Source organism: Cryptomeria japonica, chromosome 6 (genome assembly GCF_030272615.1).
Source record: "Cryptomeria japonica chromosome 6, Sugi_1.0, whole genome shotgun sequence".
Lineage (NCBI taxonomy): Eukaryota > Viridiplantae > Streptophyta > Pinopsida > Cupressales > Cupressaceae > Cryptomeria > Cryptomeria japonica.
In genome coordinates, this window is record NC_081410.1 from 580,188,110 (window position 1) to 580,208,581 (window position 20,472).

Here is a 20,472-nt window from a genome sequence, read left to right on the forward strand (position 1 = left end):
TGAAAATTAGTATCTCCCATCAAAGTATATGTCTTATTATTGTAAATGAATTTAACTTGTCTATGCAATGTAGAGGGGACAGCTTGCATGCTGTGAATCCAAGGCCTCCCTAATAACAAGTTGTATGTTAAATTTCCTGGCATAACATGGATAGGAGTAGGCAAAGTAACAGGTCCCACTGTGAGAGGTAAGGTGATGATACCCAATGAAGTCTTAGCCACATTGTCAAAGCCACGAATAGAACGAGAGTCAGGCTCCATAAGAGATGTATCCACATTCATCTTATGCAATAGATTGATGCTACACACATTAAGGCCAGAGCCATTATCTACTAGTGTTCGTCTTATAGCAGTGTCTTTCATGACAACCACAATCATCAAAGGATCACATTGTTGTTAGACTTCACTGTTAGGCAACTCATCTTGTGTAAACACAATTTGAGGTTTAGGATTCATCACGGAGTTAACAAAAGATGCTATATTACTAGATGTATTCGGTGGAGGAACATTCAAATCTTTCAAGGCATCTTGCAACATCCCATGATGAGCGGAAGAAGTTTGAATCAAATCCCAAAGGGATATTTTGGCAGGGGTAGTTTTAAGTTGTTCTATGAGATCATATTCCTTACCCATAACTTGCGAAATACAGGGAGCTTGAGGAAGAATTGGTTGAGGATTAGGAAGCGAAACTGGAATAACAGGAGGAGGATTAGGTTGCTTATTATTTTTGGTATGATAAGTATGGGCAACCGCATGATAACTCTCTCTAGTTATTTGCTTAGCATAATTGTAAGGACTTGTAGGTTTTCTTCCTTGTACGGTAATGATTGGTTTATTCAGAGTACAAAAGGAATCATGATCATACCTCCCTTGGACAGTAAGGAGAGGAGTTTTAGGAACTTGAAAGGTGGGAGAAGGATAAGCACCTTGGACTTCAAAGAGAGGCTTTTTATATTCATTCAAATTTATCATGTTAACCAACTTAGAAGTCTTGTTTTTGTTCATAGGTTTCGACAAAGCCACAAAGTCATCAAGAGCATCATCCAACAAAGCATGATCATATCGGTTAAAAGGTTTGTCTTTTGATTCAAAAGGAGACATCTCCTCATAGAGGGGATTATTGAAAACAACCATGTTACTAGATTCAGGGGAAGAGTGGATAGGAATGTATCCTTGAGAGGAATCATCCGACTTATCTTTCTCATCACACCTAAATGGCATAGTAACAAGGTTTATGAGCTTTTGGTAAAATGAAGGTTTAGCATCCTTAGGGTTTAAAAACTCATCTAAAGCTTCATCTAATTCATCTTGGCTATACTCATAATAATCATCAAATGCATGAACATTTTGCAAATAAAAATCTGACATTTTGAAAAGATTGCATAAAATTGAAACACACAATGCAAAGAAACACAAGTTCTCTTTTTTTTTTCTTTTTTTCTTTTAATGAAATGAAATGAAAACACACTAAATCTAGATCTAGATCTAACAAATGCAATGCAAAAAGGAAGCAATGATAGATTCACGTCGGGTTCACCAAAATGTGTAGGGGAAAAAGCGAGACTAGGTCAATGTACCCTAATCCTAACTTTTGACACACATTGTGGAATACGAAAGAGCTTAGAGATATCGCACAATTGGCTACTTCTTTTGGTGAAAGAGAGAGCCACGGGATATCTATTAGGATTTCTATTCCCTTGTTGAAATTGAAAGCTAAAATGATACTAGTTCAAACCCTAACCTCAAAATGTAAATACGAACTAGTAACCAATTTGCAGAATTGAGATTAAGCAATGAACAGCTGTAAATGTAAGGGTAAAATAAGAATGCAGATATGTACCTGGAGTCGAAATCGGACTGAAAATGTTCGGGACGGGGGCGCGGGCGCCACTGTCCTGAAAACTGCACCGGAAACCACTATTTTGCACCCTGAAACACTGTCTGGAAGTTGCCGAAAAGCTGTCTGTCCTAGGGACCAGGGCGCCCAGCGCCTCTGTCCTAGGGACCAGGGCGCCTAGCGCCCCTATCCTGGCAGGACCAGGGCGCCCAGCGCCCCTGTCCCAGTCTTCTGAGCTGCAATTGCACACAGAGTTCTATCTTTGTCTCCTCTTTCCGGATCTGTGTCCCACGACGTCGTCTGAATCCCGAAACCTGCAGTAATGTCTGAAAAGGGGAAGGGCGGCTATATAGGGTTTTTCCTTAGTCAAACCCCCGCTTCGGTGATTTCCACCTCCACGAATAGCCAAGTTGTTTTGTAAAATGTATTGTATGTGCAGACCTAGTGTGTGTGCAAGGTCCAAAATGCAAGAAAGCAAACTAGAGCAACCTAGAAAGTAAACCCTAATTGCTTGTAAATGATAATGCAAATGCTCTAAATCAAGATGCAATGTGATCTAAAGCATGAATAAACGATATATCAAAGCTTATGTAAGGACATGAAAACAATATGAAATCATACCCAACCCTCAAGGGAGGAGTACAAGCCAATCTTCAGTCGGTAATCTCCTATTGTTCTTCAATGTCTTCCAAGCCCTAAATGGATGAATGAATGAATTTGATAGATGCTTGATAGAATGATGTTGAATGTTGTTGAAGTCTTCAAAGATCTGCCCTTTCATTGCATATGAAGTTCCTGTAAACAAAAATCGGATCCCTTCAAATGAGGAAAGAGGGCTTTTATGTATGAGACCCTAGGTCGTAAATTCGTATTTTGGCCGACCTAGAGATTGAATATCCCGCCAATTTCTTGGGGTTAAGCTTTATTTTATGATTGGATCGCGCTCCCAAAATTTCGGGAAAAATGTTCGGGACCATGTTGCACGGGCGCCATGGTCCCGACAACTTTTCACCAAATTTTCAGGGCCGTCGGATATGATGATTTTAGAGAGAATCCCGAAGTTACAGGTGATTTCGAGATGTTTAGACCCCGAAACCAAGCCCCCAAGTTCGAAAATAGGACTTAATTAGGGTTTTTGATTAAGTGGTGTACTGGAGGAATAAAATGCGAAGGGCGTGCCTTAGTGAAAGGGCCCAACTTTATGATGTAGAGAATGATGAAATAAGACCTTAGACCTAATTAATTTGATTAATTAAGTGCTTAAGGAGAAATGCAATGCAGAATGCAAAATGCACTAAGGCGGGTGCTAAACTAGGTGTGAAATTGTACCACCCTAGCGAGTGCGTACAATTTACGACGCTACAATTATTTAATGAAAGGTGAGAAAGATGAGACTTCTCCCCCACGTAGAGGAAGTAAGTTTTGATTTGAAAATTATATTAGGAAAGAATATCAAGAAATAAATGTTTGATAATCAAAATAATGAAGAGGGCTACTACACTAAGAGTAGAATTTGAAAATTCCTTAGAAAGATAGTAGGTATATAAATTGTAAATTATAAAGTGGGACAAAGATGACACAAATAGGTATCCAATGTTACTTCTTGAAGAAGAAGAAGAAGAATATGAACCAATAGTTCTTGGATTGAGTAGGGAATATTTTTTTGGATATGTATGGACAAAACATATGGTTTAGCTATAAAATCATTCAATGTTTATTTGTCCTATGGCTATGGGAACTTCAAGTGAGAGAAGGTATAAGATTGGTCATTGAACAATATATACTATATAGTATCACAAATAAAGGATATATGACCCTCCATGGGTTACCATTCTAATTATTGAGGAGGTGGTAGGGGAGGCTACCACATAATATTAGATGTATTAGAAAAAGAAAGAACAAGAGGCCAAAATATTATAACTATTATAAACTAGGAAATAATGCTAATAAGTGTGCAAAAGGAAAAAAAAGGGGGAGATCCACATGTAATTTTTTGGTGATAAACATGTATGATTTTTATAATTATTCCAAATTTAATAGCGCTATAATAATGTGTTGGCACCATTGATTAGAAAGTGAATAATTGCCTAGTCCAAATGTAACCTATGATGCTAAAGTAGTAATGAATAACTAAAGTAGAGGAGACAAATCAAATATAGAAAACGAATGTAGAATAGGAAAATCCTCATCAAGAAAAGAGAAATTGAAAAGTAACACAAAGGAGAAATACAAAAAAAAGTCAAGAAAAATGTGCCATACATAGAAAACTTAAGAAAAAAGAGAATTTTTTTTTAGCAATTACTAAGGTTGGATTAACAAAAAGCATATCCTAGGAGAATCTTGTGAAAGTGAAAATGAAAACATAGTATTTAGGTAAAGAGGAACTTGATTTGGTGATAAGATATTCTAAAGAGATAATTAAGAAAAACAAAAAGGAGAGGATAATACCAAGGTATGTTTTCTAGGAAAATGTGTCTATATACTAAAAAGAGTTAGTGGAATTGGTAGAATAAGAAGAGGTTGGGGTTCAAGGGTTGGATAGGATGAAGCTGGATAATTTTATTCAAAGAAACTCATCTAGGATTTATTCTAGCTTCATCCAATTAGAGTTAGCTTGTGAATGAATATGGTAATTTTGGATGACACACATAAGTAAAGAAAATTTAATTAGTTTGGTTAATTCTAGAGTTGGATTAAGGAGAAAATTATAAGTTACTGGTGTTCTTCTTTGTAGAATTATTGGTTTCTTAAGAAGAGGACATGATAAAACAATAGAGGCATTGAAGTCAAAGAGATGGTCTTAAAGTGATCTATCACCTATAATACAAGGTGGTATAAAGTGTTATATAAGCTGGATATCTATGCAATATATTTTGATTGCAAAGATTCAGGAAAACATTTTTAATAAATTCCCTCTTGGTATTGTAGTCTAGAATAAGATAGGAGATTTATGACAAAAGGAATTAATAATTTCTAAAATAAATTCCATCACCTTATCTTTTACGCCTTGATTACAATAAATCATTAATGAAACTATCTAGCAATATTGTGTTCATTTGAATGTATTTAATGAAAAAATAAATGAGATAACAGAAGGAACCCATAGAATAGGTAGTTAAATAGTGGAAACATTTTTTGAGATATTTCCATTAATGAAGAGAGAAAAATATTAGCTATGACTTGATCATCAACATAATAATCAATGCACATTGATCTATAAAGGATTGAATGTGTATCTTAGAATCACTTATTTGATTAAATGCATACACATGTCGATGTTTAGAATAATGATTTATATGGTTCTTGTGGATGATTTATTCTAGTCAAATATATTATTTTATGGAGGAGGTTTAAGGTTCCATTCTTCAAGGTATAAGATAAAGAGAGAATAGATAATTAGCACTGTATTGTTGACATTTCTTAAAATGTATGGTAAATGGTAGAGTTAGGGAATACCTGTTGGGATGTTGAGGACCAGACTCTCCTTTTATTTGGGAATTTGCACTTGCTGTAATTATAAATTGAATGTACTCGCTTGTTTTCTCTCTTTTCTCTATGGTCACATGCTTTTTGGTAGAAGGAAGAACATTATAATTTATATTGTCAGTTTATATAAAATTTGTGATTAGCTAGTTGCCATCTCACTCTAGGGTGAGCCTACTAAGTGGACCCTTTTTCTTTCCTTACCATTATGAAGTGGAATTATTATTAACATAGTAGTCAATAAACAAATTTCATATATGCTTAAATATGGTTTTCTAACTATTATTAAATAGATTTAATGCTTGATCTTTGGCATGTTGAACTGCTTAACAAATTGAATCCAAACATCTAGTTTTAGGATATGGAGATATCACCATCTTAATAGAAATTAATTATAATCTCTTATGCACTCAATTAAACAAGTCCATGGCTTTTGCGTAATTTATGTTGAGATACATGTGTCTCAACCTCGCAATTTTCAGTAAATAGTTCCAAATGTAGTTGGGAGGTTTCCCATGTGTTGGTGCCTTGGAAAAAGGTATATGAGTTGTCAAAAGATGCCTTGTCCATAGTATAATATAGGAGGGCCATTTTTAGAGATTATATGACACATTTCATGTTAGTTATGAGGGTCAAAAATAGGGGATAAGAGTTTGGATGTGAGTAACTATTTTTAACTTGGTTTTCTTATCTTGGAAAAACAAATGTCAAGGGTGGGCAACACGTGTCATGGAGGTTTTTCCCATGGTATTGTAAAACCACAAATGGTTTCCAGGTTGTAAAATTCCTATATTATGAGGGCTTGGAGAGGAGTTTGTATGATGGAGTTTGGTTTGCAAGGCTGGGTGCTAGAAGGATGCTAGTGAAGTCTCTTCGAGCTTGAGTTGAGGTGATGCTCTTGTAAGAACTTTCATTGCAAGTGTATTGTAATCTCTTGTTGATTTGTTAATATACTATGCAGGTTTTAGAGTATGGGTTTTTTCACCCGTATGGGTTTTCCCCATGATAATCACTGTGTTATGTGTTTATTATTTTATTTCTACTCTATGTGCTTCTTGTGATCTTTGTAATAGTTAAGTTGAAATTTGCATAATCTTCCTCTCAAGATTAGCATAGGAAGTGTTTCTGCACACCTTTGCTTCCTTACAAGTGGTATCAGAGCCTGGCCAGTTTTGGTTCTATTTGTTGGGTACAGGGTTTTTTGAGCTAATCAAGGTTTGAGTGGGAGCTTGTGCAGAGTATTTCATTTCTATATTGCAGGATCGTAAAGATGGCAAGCATATCAGGGAGGATTGATGTAGATAATTTTTCTGGAACAAACTTTGAAATGTGGAAGCTAAAGATGGAAGATCTGTTGATTGATTGAGATCTATGGGATGCGGTCAATGAGAATAAGTCGAGGCCCAAAGATCCAACTTTAGCTGCACAATATGATGTAATGGATAGAAAAGATAAAGGTCTCATAAGATTGTGCCTTGCAGACTCAATTCTGATTAATGTCCATGAAGAATCTACTGCGAAGAAGCTTTAGAAGAAGCTAAGTGAGATCTACCAAGGAAAATCACTTGTGAATAAAATTTTCTTGAGGAAGAAGTTGCATTCCTTGAGAATGGAACAAGGTGGACGAATTTTTGAGTATCTGGAAAGTTTTAATATGTTGGTGACTCAGTTGACCTTAGTTGGGGTACCAATGGATGAAGAAGAAAGGTGCCAAATCTTGCTATGTTCGTTGCCAGACTCATGGGACAACCTTGTAATGGCCATAGGGAGCACTGTAGTTGTCTTGAAGATGGAGGATGTTGTTGGTTCTCTACTTTCTGAGGAGATGAGAAGGAAGGTTTCTTTGAATGCCAAAGAGGCTTTGAGTGTTCGAGGAAGACCAAAAGAAAGAGGCAAGAACGAAAAGTGAAATGGCCATTCTAAGTCCAAGAATAAGGGGAGATCAAAATCTCCTGGTAAGTCCAAGGCAATTTGTTGGAATTGTGGAAAGCCTGGACATTTCCAAAAGGACTGTAAAGAAGAAAAAAAGAAAAAGAAGAAGAAGCAAGATTCTAATTCTGAGTCTGAGAAGGAAGATGGAGATGCTTTTATTGCAGCCTTGGCCACTCGTGCAGGTGAGAATGCATGGTTGATAGATTCAGGTGCATCTTTCCACATGACTCCTATTAGAAATTGGTTTAGTAAGTATGAAAAGTTTGATGGTGGTAAGGTGTATTTGGGTGATAACTCCTTTCTTGATATTGCTGGTCGTGGAAGTGTTCATGTTAAATTTTCTGATGGTAGAACTAGAAGATTTGATGGTGTCTTGCATATACCAAGACTAGCAAGAAATTTGTTATCTGTTAGCAAACTAATAGATGCGGGTGTGCATGTACAATTTTCTGAAGTAGGTGTGAAAATGGTGAGAGGTGCTATGGTAATAGCAAGAGGAAGTAGAATGGATACATTGTACCAGCTTGATGCATGCATAGTTGAGTGCAATAGGACTTCTAATAAGATTGTGATAAAGACTATGTTGGAAAAGGAGAGGGTGTCTCTTTTAATAGATGGTCATGTTTTTTGGGTACCCAAGGGTGCTCTGTCTATCGAATCAAATTTGCCTATAGAGAAGACAATGTTGTGGCACCAGAGACTCGGCCACATAGGTGAGAAGGGTCTACGAACTTTCAAAAATAAGAACCTTGTTAATGGGTTGAATGATTGCAATCTTGAATTTGATTTTTGTGAGCATTGTATTTATGGAAAACAAAACCGCATTCAGTTTTACTCTAGTTCTTATAAATATTCAAGTGTTTTGGATCTAATCCATTCAAATGTATTTGGTCCAATTGATGTTTCTTCTATTGGTAAATCAGTTTATTATGTTTCTTTAATTAATGATTTCAGTAGAAGAACATGGGTTTATTTTCTTAAGAGTAAAGATGAATTTTTCAATCATTTCAAAGAATTTAAAGCAATGGTTGAGTTGCAGACTAGAAAGAATATAAAATGTTTAAGGACAAATAATGGCGGTGAATATTGCTCCAATGATTTTGACACATTTTGTAAAGATTGTGGTATTAAGAGACAGAAGACAACTCTGTATTCTCCACAACAGAATGGAGTTGCAGAAAGAATGAACAGGACCTTGATGGAGAAGGCTAGGAGTATGCTAAGTGGTGCTGGTCTAGAACAAAATTTCTAGGCTGAAGTTGTAGCCACTGCCTGCTACCTGATAAACAGGTCTCCTACATCAACTTTTGTTTATAAAATGCCACTGGAAGCATGGTCGGGCCACAAGCCTTCACTTAGTCATCTGAGAGTTTTTGGTTGTGAGGCATATGCTCAAGTGCCAAAGGAGAGGCAGACAAAATTGGATAACAAAGCTGTTAAATGTATATTCATTGGATGTAGTTATAGTGTGAAAGGATACAAGCTTTAGTATCCTGTTGCACAAAAGGTATTTTATTCTAGAAGTGTTATTTTTAGAGAAACTAAGTCTTCTTCTGTTACAGTGCAGCCAGAACAAAAGGAAGACAAGAAAGATGTGATTCAACTGCCTGCTACACTTGAAAAAGTTGAATCAAGGCCCTTAGAAATACGGGAAGTTGATGAGAGCTCTAGGAGTTCTGAATCATCAAAGGAAGAAGAAGAACCTAAACCTGAACTTGTTCGAAGGTCTACTAGACAAAGAAAACCACCTGAAAGGTATGGATATTCTCTTGATGATTGGAGATGCATATTTTCTTTGAATGCTAATATTGATGAACTAAAATTTGTAGAAGAGGCTCTTGGTATGAATGATTCAGAGTCCTGGAAAATTGCCATGGATGAAGAGATGGCAGCTCTTAAGAAGAATGACACATGGGACATTGTACCATTGCCTGAAGGATGAAAGCTTGTTGGTTGCAAATGGGTGTTCAAAAATAAAATAGGTTGAGATGGAAGAATTGAGAAGTACAAAGAATGTTTGGTTGCAAAAGGTTACTCCCAGGTTGAGGGAGTAGATTATGGTGAGATTTTTTCTCCTGTAGCCAAAATGACATCCATTCGTTTCTTGCTTTCTATTGCAGTAGCTTATGATCTAGAGGTCGAACAAATGGATGTAAAAACTGTTTTCCTTCATGGAGATTTGGAGGAAGAAATTTATATGACACAGCCAGAGCACTATGTGGTAAAAGGTAAAAGTAATTTGGTCTGTAAGTTGAAGAAATCCTTGTATGGTTTAAAATAGAGTCCTAGGATGTGGTACCAGAAGTTTGATACATATGTATTGAGTTTGGGGTTTGTGCGATCTAAATCTAATCACTGTATATATTTCAAATCTGATGGTGATCGTTTCCTACTTATTGGCTTGTATGTTGATGACATGTTGTTTATTTTGAAAGGAAAAGGTTTGATTGCAGAATTAAAATCTCAATTCTCGACAAAATTTGATATGAAAGATCTTGGTGCAGCAAGGCACATTCTAGGAATGGAGATTATAAGAGATAGACAAAACAAAAAGCTTTGGCTAGGCCAGAGTAAGTATGTTGGTACTATTCTGAGAAGATTTAATATGCAAGATTGTAGACCATTGAGTGTTCCTGTTACAATGGGAACAAAGCTTTCTAGTTCATAGTGTCCTACATCCCCATTGGAGATGGAAGAGATGAGTCAAGTACCATACCAAAGTGTTGTTGGAAGTTTGATGTATGCTATGGTTTGTACAAGACCAGATATTGCCCAAGAAGTGGGAGTACTTTCCCGTTACATGTCTAATCCAGGAAGAGTACATTGGGATGCAGTAAAAAGAGTTTTTAGATACTTGCGGGGTACCTCAGAGTACTCTATATGTTTTCATGGAACAAGAAATGAGCATTCCTTAGATATTAGAGGCTTTGTGGATTCAGACTGGGCTGGTAATGTTGATAGAAGAAGATCCACCAGTGCATATATGTTTACATTATTTGGTGGTACAATTTGTTGGATGAGCAAGCAACAAGATGTGGTTGCTTTGTCCACTACAGAGGTAGAGTATATGGCACCTACTCATGCTTGGAAAGAAGCCATTTGACTTAAGAGATTGTGTTAAGATATAGAGTTTAAACAGGGTGCAGTGACAATTTATAGTGACAGTTAGAGTGCAATCTGCCTAGTGAAGAACCCAACTTTTCATGCCAGGACCAAACACATTGATGTACAATATCATTTTGTGAGAGATATGGTTGAGGATGGCAGGGTGAAGCTAGAGAAGGTAGAAACTTTGGTGAATGTTGTTGATTCATTAACTAAGTCCGTGAGCATAGAGAAGTTCAGATGGTGTTTAGAGTCTATGGACCTCTTGGCCCCTAATTGTTGAGTCCATGGTAATATGGATCCCTTGACTCTTGCAAGGTATCCGACAAGAGGGAGAATGTTGAGATACATGTGTCTCAACCTTGCAATTTTCAGTAAATAGTTCCAAATGTAGTTGGGAGGTTTCCCATGTGTCGGTGCCTTGGAAAAAGGTATATGAGTTGTCAAAAGATGCCTTGTCCATAGTATAATATAGGAGGGCCATTTTTAGAGATTATATGACACATTTCATGTTGGTTATGAGGCTCAAAAGTAGGGGATAAGAGTTTGGACGTGAGTAACTATTTTTAACCTGGTTTTCCTATATTGGAAAAACAAATGTCAGGGGTGGGCAACATGTATCATGGAGGTTTTCCCCATGGTATTGTAAAACCACAAATGGTTTCCAGGTTGTAAAATTCTTATATAATGAGGGCTTGGAGAGGAGTTTGTATGATGGAGTTTGGTTTGCAAGGCTGGGTGCTAGAAGGATGCTAGTGAAGACTCTCCGAGCTTGAGTTGAGGTGATTCTCTTGTAAGAACTTTCATTGCAAGTGTATTGTAATCTCTTGTTGATTTGTTAATATACTATGCAGGTTTTAGAGTGTGGGGTTTTTCACCTGTATGGGTTTTCCCCACGATAATCACTATGTTATGTGTTTATTGTTTTATTTCTACTCTATGTGCTTCTTGTGATCTCTGTAATAGTTAAGTTGAAATTTGCATATTCGTCCTCTCAAGATTAGCATAGGAAGCATTTCCGCACACCTTTGCTTCCTTACAATTTATTGTAAAACCTCATTTTAGGCAAAATTTAAACTAGGTAATTTTATTGAATGTTGCCCCCTAGTATTCAATACAACCCCTCTTCATACACATTTTAATAATAAGAGAAAAAATATATTTGCAATGGAAAATTATGAACAAAAGGGAGAGCTTTGGGTGCTGGGAAATTTTTTACATGTCACATTCTGATTATTTGCAAAGGCTTTCCCTTATCAATGCAGATACTGCAACCCATTCCATTTTGTCTTGTAGATTTTGAAGATGTAAATATTTCATTGGTTGTTGGTTGTTGAGAAGGAAAAGAGGGATTGGAAAACGTAGTTAGTATTCAGAGGGTCAAGCAATGAGACAAAACACTATCACTCTGTTTCCACAAAGTTTCAGATTACTTCACTACTATTTTTGCTAGATAATAAATTTTGTTCCATAAGTGGTTTAAAGAGTATAAAATAAACATGTATTTGAAAAATAAAAGGATTTCTTAGTTTGAAATCTAACAACTATAAATCAGATCTATTCATTTCAATTCTCTAAAGGGGTTTTGTTAATGCATAAAATTTGAACACCTCTCTCTCAAAATCTTTTTGTATATTACACATAAATTTTCACGAGTTCTATTTTTTCAAATGAGGGATTTTGGGATGCAGAGATGAATGTACAATTTGCAAATTTTTGTGAGAATGCAAATAAACTACACAACTTCTACAAATTGAATTTCAACAAGAACATAAAGTTGAAGTGTAATTTGGAAATTGAAAGGTTGCATTAGAGTTCTTCATTTCCATAGTTTTAAACCAACATGTCTGATTTTATTGTAAACATTTATATCATCTCAATTATTAAATATAATTTAGAATTATGGAGAACATGCATTTGTCAAAGTTTATATGCATTACACCTTTGCAACTAACAAACATGCACATGAAATCTGGTTATCTGTCAACACTATTACTTCAAACCCTTCACATTACAAACGTAAATTCACATTACAATTCTAAACTCCCACTAGGCAGGTGATCTAATTGCTCATAATGCCACCTTCTTTAACATGCACTCAAACACTTTCGAGCCCATTTGCAGTTCTGCAAAATTGAAAACTACAAACCACAAACTCCTATTCAAATTTCCAAAACAAATTGCAAGTGAGATTCAACACTATAACTCAATCTAAATATTGTTGACTTTCTTGATGAGTAAGTAATTTTGTGATGCAACAAAATGACATATCTAGCTTAAAACCTTTTACAATTAGACTCAAATAACTTAAATGACTAGGATTAACCATTAAACTAAAAATGATTGAGATTGATAATCAATGATGATTGAGAGTGCGTACATTCAAATTTCCAAAAAAAAAAATGCAAGTGAGATGCAACACTATAACTCAATCTAAACATTGTTGACTTTCTTGATAAGTGAGTAATTTTGTGATGCAACAAAATGACATATCTAGCCTACAACCTTTTACAACTAGACTCAAACAACTTAAATGACTAGGATTAATCATTAAACTACAGATGATTGAGATTACTAATCAATGATTTTTGTTTAAAATGCCATAGTTCAACTCATTAAAAAATATGAAGTACTTCATAAGTTTCAAAGAAATGAGTTTCAATAGATGTTTGAACTTGGATGAATTCAATGTTTTAAAATTGACATGTTTTACTATGGAGATAACAACGTGACTAACAGTGCGTGAAGTCTTTATGTCTTCATATTTAATGCTTGCAAAGGCCTCACTTTCTACTAGATTCAAATAGCATATGATCTATTTCTATTCTATTTCTTTATTACTCCTAAGTCTATTGTTACTCCTAAGTCCACTTGTTAATGATATAGTACTATGGCAAAAATGCTTAGACATTTAGGTTGTTTGGTGAAAGATAATAATTTTTTTGGTCAATATTTGTTACTTATGGGATTTGAACATTTCAAACTTGGGATGTTAAAAATTTTTACTCTCAATATTCTCTCAAAGAACTAATGATAATAATATTCCAATGTTATTGGACTCTTCTACTATTAAATTTTATAAGTCAATCACAAAGAAAAATGACATAACCACTAGCAATATAATCTGATACATTTTGCAGATTATTTCACATGAAAGTTGGTTCCTAATTTTCAAAATTGTCCCACTAACATTTGTCAAGAACTTCGCTACATTGCAACTCTTTTTTTCATATTGACTATCTATTTTCTTGCAAAAGAGGTTTCATCTCTTAAAGGAGATAAAGAGAAAAAATATCAATACTAGGAAAATCAAGCCCTAAACCTTTATCCGGATTTGTGAGTTGTTCTTTAACTTACTTTTATTTTAAATTGAATCACATACAACCCAATTCATTTTTCTGGTGAAATTTTGAAATAAGTTACTATCTTGCAGCCACACTTATGCCTAATATTAAGGCACTGGACGTTAGACATGAAAATTGTTGGAGGACACATGCAGCTGGAAGATACATGCCAGTTACTCTAAGGATTAACCTATGTTAACAACTTTACAAAGATAAAGGACATAAAATATTTTCTTGGACGACAGGAGAATGATTTCTGGGAGTTGCAAGTGGTAATTCTTTTTTTGGGAAAACGACTATGCAATAAATTGGCGCCCATATATAACTGGTAATTTATATACTTTCATAGTTAGTTCCATATGAGGGAGCAGTTGGATAAATTCAAACTTGTTTGAAGTAAAATTTATTGAGTATCATAGCTTCAATTTGAGTCAATAAGTTTGATTTTTATTCAAAGTATCAATTTATTTCCTGTATTTTGAGCCAAATGAAACCCTAGATGAAGGTAATATTTTATTTCCCAACATAAAATGACTTATCATTGAAACAATTTCTACAGTTATCAAATATATGCTATAAAATTGCAATATTTTATTGTTTATAGAAGAAAAAACATCCTTAAACTCAAACTCCTTAATAATAAAAGATTTAATGCAATATACTCATTAGTATTACTACATAAACTAATTATGTGGGAGCAATTCATGCATGGGTCATAGTTGACTCAATGTAGATAGATGACCCTAGTTTGGAAATAAACCACCTCTAAATTTTTTTTTTATATAAATTTGTATTTTTCATGAGCATCCTACTAAAAGAAAACAATGTAAATTGCCTTGTATCCATTCATGTACGCATTGAAAAAAAAATATATACTATAGAATAATAGTGCATATTGCACACTCGCTTCAGAACTTAAATTTTTTGTTTCCTTATTGGGTAATCACTCAAAATTTCACTATTTCTTACCATGACATACAAACATTAATTATTTTGACTTGTAACTTCCATTAGATAATGTCTCTGTATCTTAACATTACATTATTTTGACCATAATGAGCCATTACATAATCTCAGTGTATCTTAATATATGTTGAATTTCATTCATAAGTATTTCTTTGTATACAATGATCACAAGATGGTTCTTTCTATTCTTTCTTTTGTTCACTTTGTGAAAGATGTATATTTTTTGCACTGTGTATTGATCTGTAAGATCTCAAGGATGTAATTTAGACAATATGAACTTAACCATGGTCTAGTAATGAATTCATTATATTCAAACATCTCATCTGCTAGGCACATTGACATATTCAGTTCCTAACATGATATTTTTTTGTAGCTTTCCTTCTTCTTGGTTGTTTGAGTGATATGAACTTATGCACTTGTTTATGACCCATAGATAATAGGTGTTCCTAAGCTCAAAGTTCATGTAACAAATTTATTTCTAGGGTTATGTTACACAACAAATTTTGGTTTATTATGTAGTGAAATGTTTCAAGCTAAAAAATATGTTTATACAAATTTCAGATAGATATTACTCTCAACCTAAGAAAGCTTGTAATATTGAACATATTTTTTCTGTTTGCAATTATTTATTTTCTTTTGCAAATGCATTTACTTTTGAAAAGTGAACAATATAGAATAAGTGTTCCTATACATCTGCCTACTAATTTGTAGAAATCACAATATTCAAACAAAATTCTTATAAGAAAGAATCCATAATCCAATTAATTAGTAATGTAGTCCATAATTTAATGAATAACTATACATATTACAACAAGGGTTTACCATGTTATGGTGAAAGAATGGACTGTTCAGATGTAACAAACATCTAAATTTTGAAATCTTGAATTAGAAATAATAATAATTCTTGATATATGAGAGCATTGCAGAACTATGCTGACAAAATTTGCATTTAGGGAACACTTCATAAAACTAGACAAAGCCTACACTCCCTTGCACACCCTTGGGTAAAAAATAGGACCTGGTTTCTAGTATAGTACCATCTTCAAGAAAAGATAAACCACTCCCCAATGCACCTCCACTACCATAATCAGGCCTACCAAAACAATCAAACAACCAAAACTAGAACCTTGTCACAAGTAATGAAAAAATAGACGATATTAATTATGACCGCAATATAGTAGATAATGTCTAAATATTAGCATGTAAAAGCATTGACCATAAGTACTAATAAATGATAGAACACACCCAACAAACTACCTAAAATAAAATACATGACAATTAAAAATCATGTATATTAATTAAATGAAAATATTAGACACACTCAAACTTAAGGCATAGTGGTCTTACAAAAGATCACACACAAAATTTATCATTGAATAAGAAGAAAACTAAATCCTAGATTTATTAGAAGTTCTCATTAAGTTAAAATGCTCATTATTCCAAATTATTTTGTTCAATATTATCAAGGTAAAGGTGATGTATGAACCAATGATAACTTTCTTCATATTTGAGGTGTGCAAAAGATCATGTTCTTTTATGTTCCTAATGCAACAAGTTTGTCTGAACTAATGAACAACCCATTCTATCTCAGTTATTTTAGAATTAATAAATAACTACAACAAGAAGTAGTGTGATTATCCATCCTAATTAATTTTTTCATTGAAATCAATGAATTCTCATCTTAAAATTTACCAACATTTCTACTTTGAATGTCAAAATGCATCTTTTAAGGACTTGAACATAATTTTTGTCAAAGATTTTGAATGCTTAAAAGAATTGTAAATCAAATTATTTTGTCTACCCTAATGTGTCTGTATGAAACAATTTTCATTAATAGTACTAGATGGTTTGGATTTGTTTATAAGTAATGATTATGAGATATACTTTTATTTTTCTTGATCTGGGAATGCCTTTTAAGTACACTAATGTGGATTTCAGTTGTTTCTTTTAAGGACAACAAATCAAAAACCATATGTGACTGCAATAACACATTTACACTCCCCTTTTTGTCAAAATATGTTGGCAGCCCTACAATAGCAGTCTTTAAAAGCAACAGGTGGCATATTATTGCTAAAAATAGCATAGATCTTAATTGAAATTGTGTAAGGGCCATGTTTTACTTAATCCGCACCAAAACCTTTTAAATAATGCTTCTGGTTGGTGTTGTCCTTGTATACTCTTCTAACTATTTTTGAATCTCTACAGTGGTGCCATATTTTATGGAAAATTACGACAAAATCTTTTGTTTGAACATTAATTTGTGAAGTAGTTTCAAAATTTTCTGGAAGCCTTTTTAAGATGGGTTTGTATAGCTTGTAGTTGCAAAGACTTGTTCAATTTTCTTAGAACCACAGATTAACTGACATTTATTTAATTTGAATTTTCTTTTCGTTATATACTTTTATTTATATGTTCAAGTTATTGTTTGTCATCTCGCTTTTATTTCAATGTCTTTGTTTATTTTGAACTTAATATATCTATGGAACCATAGAGAGTTAACTTGTAGCTTATTTATTTTGGTGTTTTGTATCCTTTGAGAAAGAGTTGCTTGGAGGACATGTATTGGATCCTATTGGATAAGTATTATAGGCACCTCACTCTATAGAGATAAATTAGGCAGGCATCTTTAGATACATGAATCCCAAAGAATTACAAAACTATTTTTATGATTCCAAAGAGATGAGAACTCACTACTGAGATGTTACAAACGAGGAGTATGTTGCTTCACTTGATATTTGTGGGCACTAACACCATTTGATTTTGTTTGTAATTTTTTAGGTTTTATTGATGCTTTTTTAAGAATTCTTTCTATTTCCAATCAATTTTCTTACATCTGAAACATGCAGCTTTTAGCTAAAAAGATGAGTTTTCATTGGTCATCAAATTCATTAAAAATTATCTTTTTGTTTTCTCACCTCTTAAGTTCACAATGTGTCCATAATGTTTTGATTGTAGTTGTATTCCTAAAATTGTTACTATGAGCATTGCCTTCTATGTGCTTTTTGGTGATTGCATAGGAAATTGTTTACTTCATTTGTATGCATCTACTTCATTTGTTTAAATACTTTTGGTTTGCCAATTTTTTCTCCAAATGATTTTTGCTTCTTTGGGACTCATTATAATAACCAATTTTAGAAGTGGAACTTTAAGCAAGAGTTTTGTTCACCCTTAGTAAGAAGTATTTTCTTTTTCTTATTTTTATGGGCGAGTGAACTTTCATGTGCTCCATTTTTTTAGTCATGTTGATAAGTTTCTAGGGTGGGCCAACATATAATGCAAAATTCTCTGATATGTGTGATAGATGATCGATAACACTTGACCTTGACAATGTTTTAGGCCAACATTCATATCCCTTATTGACATAAAAAATAAAAAAAACTTTTCTTTTTGTCCATAAAATTTACCTTCTAGACTTGGTGAAGGTCAAAAGTGGTTAGAAGTGGACAAATCTAGAACACAATGGAGTAATTTTCCCTCTTCCTTATAAGCCACATGGAGTTAAAATTGTTTATGATGGGAAGCCAGTTGATCTTTCTCTTGATGAAGAGGAGGTGAGATATTGTTGGTTTTGATTTTTGTCCTTTTTGTGTTTTTCTATTGTAACATGCTACTGTGTTACCATTTTTTTCAGAATTTTTGTAAGTATGACTCACTAGTTAATTAAGCTTTTTGTTTTTTGGTTTATTTATTTACGTTGTTATCCATAATCTTGTTCAATATTTTAAGAATATGCAGATTCTTCTCTATTTTGATTTTGTAGGTGTTGCCACTTTGTTTGCTGCCATGAAAAGTGCAGATTATGCTTCAAAGCCAAAATTCGTAGAGAACTTTTAGAGTGATTGGAAGCAAGTTCTAGGGAAGAAACATGTCATCCAAAAGTTTGAACTTTGTGACTTTACCCCAATTTATGAATGGAATCTCAATGAAGATGAAAATAAGAAACAAACGACCATAGAGGTGAGTTAATATGCAACATGAATATTGTTAAGGTAGTTAACCATTTCGGTATAATTAGATAAGTCAATGTATACATATTTTTTTCTCAAGTCTATGTTATGAGAATTTTTTAATGATATTGTTGTGTTGTAGGAAGTTTTCATTTATTTTATTGCATGTGCCTCTATCACCTGGAAGTTGCATTCCCTTCCCTTTTTTCCTTTCTCTTATCTAGATGTAAGTTGCTACCTTAGTACAACTTAGTGTATTTCTAGCAATTTCATATATAATGATATAAACAATGTAAAATCACTAAGAAATCTTTACAATTTAAATGCATTTTTTTTAATGTTGTAATTATTTATGTTAAAAATAAGATTTTTTCAAATGAATGTAGAATTATTTTGCAACACTGCATTTCACAAACTTATGCAAATAGATAGGGGATATAATTGCTAAATTATGGAACCTCTTTCTATTTTATACAATATTTTTTATTTGTTTGAACATCTTGTTCATACAATATTGTCTTCAATAATCATTTATCATTACTCTTAATATTTAACATTTTTATTTGTCCAATCCATTGGTTTTGATTGCAAGTTTGTGTAAATACAATGTTTAGTTGTAATCTATTCTCTACTTATTGTTACTGTTATGGAGGACTATTTATGGATTTAAATGTAGTTGCTATTAGCACTCTGTATCACGTGGAATAATTTATATGCAATTCAGCTACACCTTATCCATCAGAAAATGACACATTTTGTTGTTATGTTGTTATGTTTTTAATATTGAGCATATATTTATTAAATTGTGGTGTCAATGCAGGAAACGAAACAATTGAAAGAAGAAAAGATACAAGAGGAAAAATACATGTGGGCTATTGTGGATGGAGTGAAACAAAAGGTCTTCAATTCATTCTTATTGGTGATAAGTAGAATATTACATAATCTTGCTTTTACCTTCCTTTTCATTTGCCTTTTTAGTGAAGAAGATTTATCATTTACATTGTTGCAGGTTAGTAATTTCAGAGTTGAACCCCCTGAGTTGTTCCATGATTGGGGAGAGCATCCAAAGGTTTGATTTTTATCTCCTTCAAGAAATTGATATGCTAAATGTTGAAAAGATTTTGGCTTTTTAGGGATGGAATCTTTTATTGGTGGTTATCATTTCTTTCTGAATCTTTTATTAGTACTACAATTATAAAAAAAATTGTACCTATTCATAGATGGGTAAATTGAAGAATTATATTAACCCACGGGATATTACTATTAACATTGGGAAGGATGCCTCCATTCCAAAATGTCCAATTCCAAGTTACAGGTCATATAATAGGTGTAGTCTATTACTAATTGCCATCATCAGTGATATCTAGTTTTGCTGTTCACTACTAAACATGTGAACTTTTTTCTTGGTTTTAAGTATGTTTTTTGGGCTATTTCCACCTTACAGGTGGAAGGAGGTCAAGAATGATAAAACCTGAAGAAACCTAAAATTAATTAAATCAGTATTTAATCAATTTAAGCCGATCAACATAATTAATTAATTTAAATTGTGTTATATGTATTCCTCTCGGTGTTAATTAAATCTAATTTAATTAATCCTGTCACTATTGTCAAATAATTAATTTATCAAATAAATTAATTATTCTCCTATTCTTCTAAGGTCCCTCCAATAATTATTTCCTCTAAACCCACTCAGTTAATTAATTTTAATTAATTAACCTAGGCATGTGCTTCTTACAAATCACTTTTCCTAATCCCACTTAGCCTAATTAACTCTTCTAGAATCTCTCATAATCACACTTATCATTATTCTCTAATTTTAAATTCCCCCACTCATGTCACATCAACATTGTGCCTCTCAA

The 20,472-nt window shown here is 33.4% G+C and overlaps 1 pseudogene; it reads left to right on the plus strand.

The window, feature by feature from the left end:
* The window catches only part of LOC131035661 (DNA topoisomerase 1 alpha-like), a 54,597-nt pseudogene that overhangs the window by 12,549 nt on the left and 21,576 nt on the right, over window positions 1-20,472 (plus strand).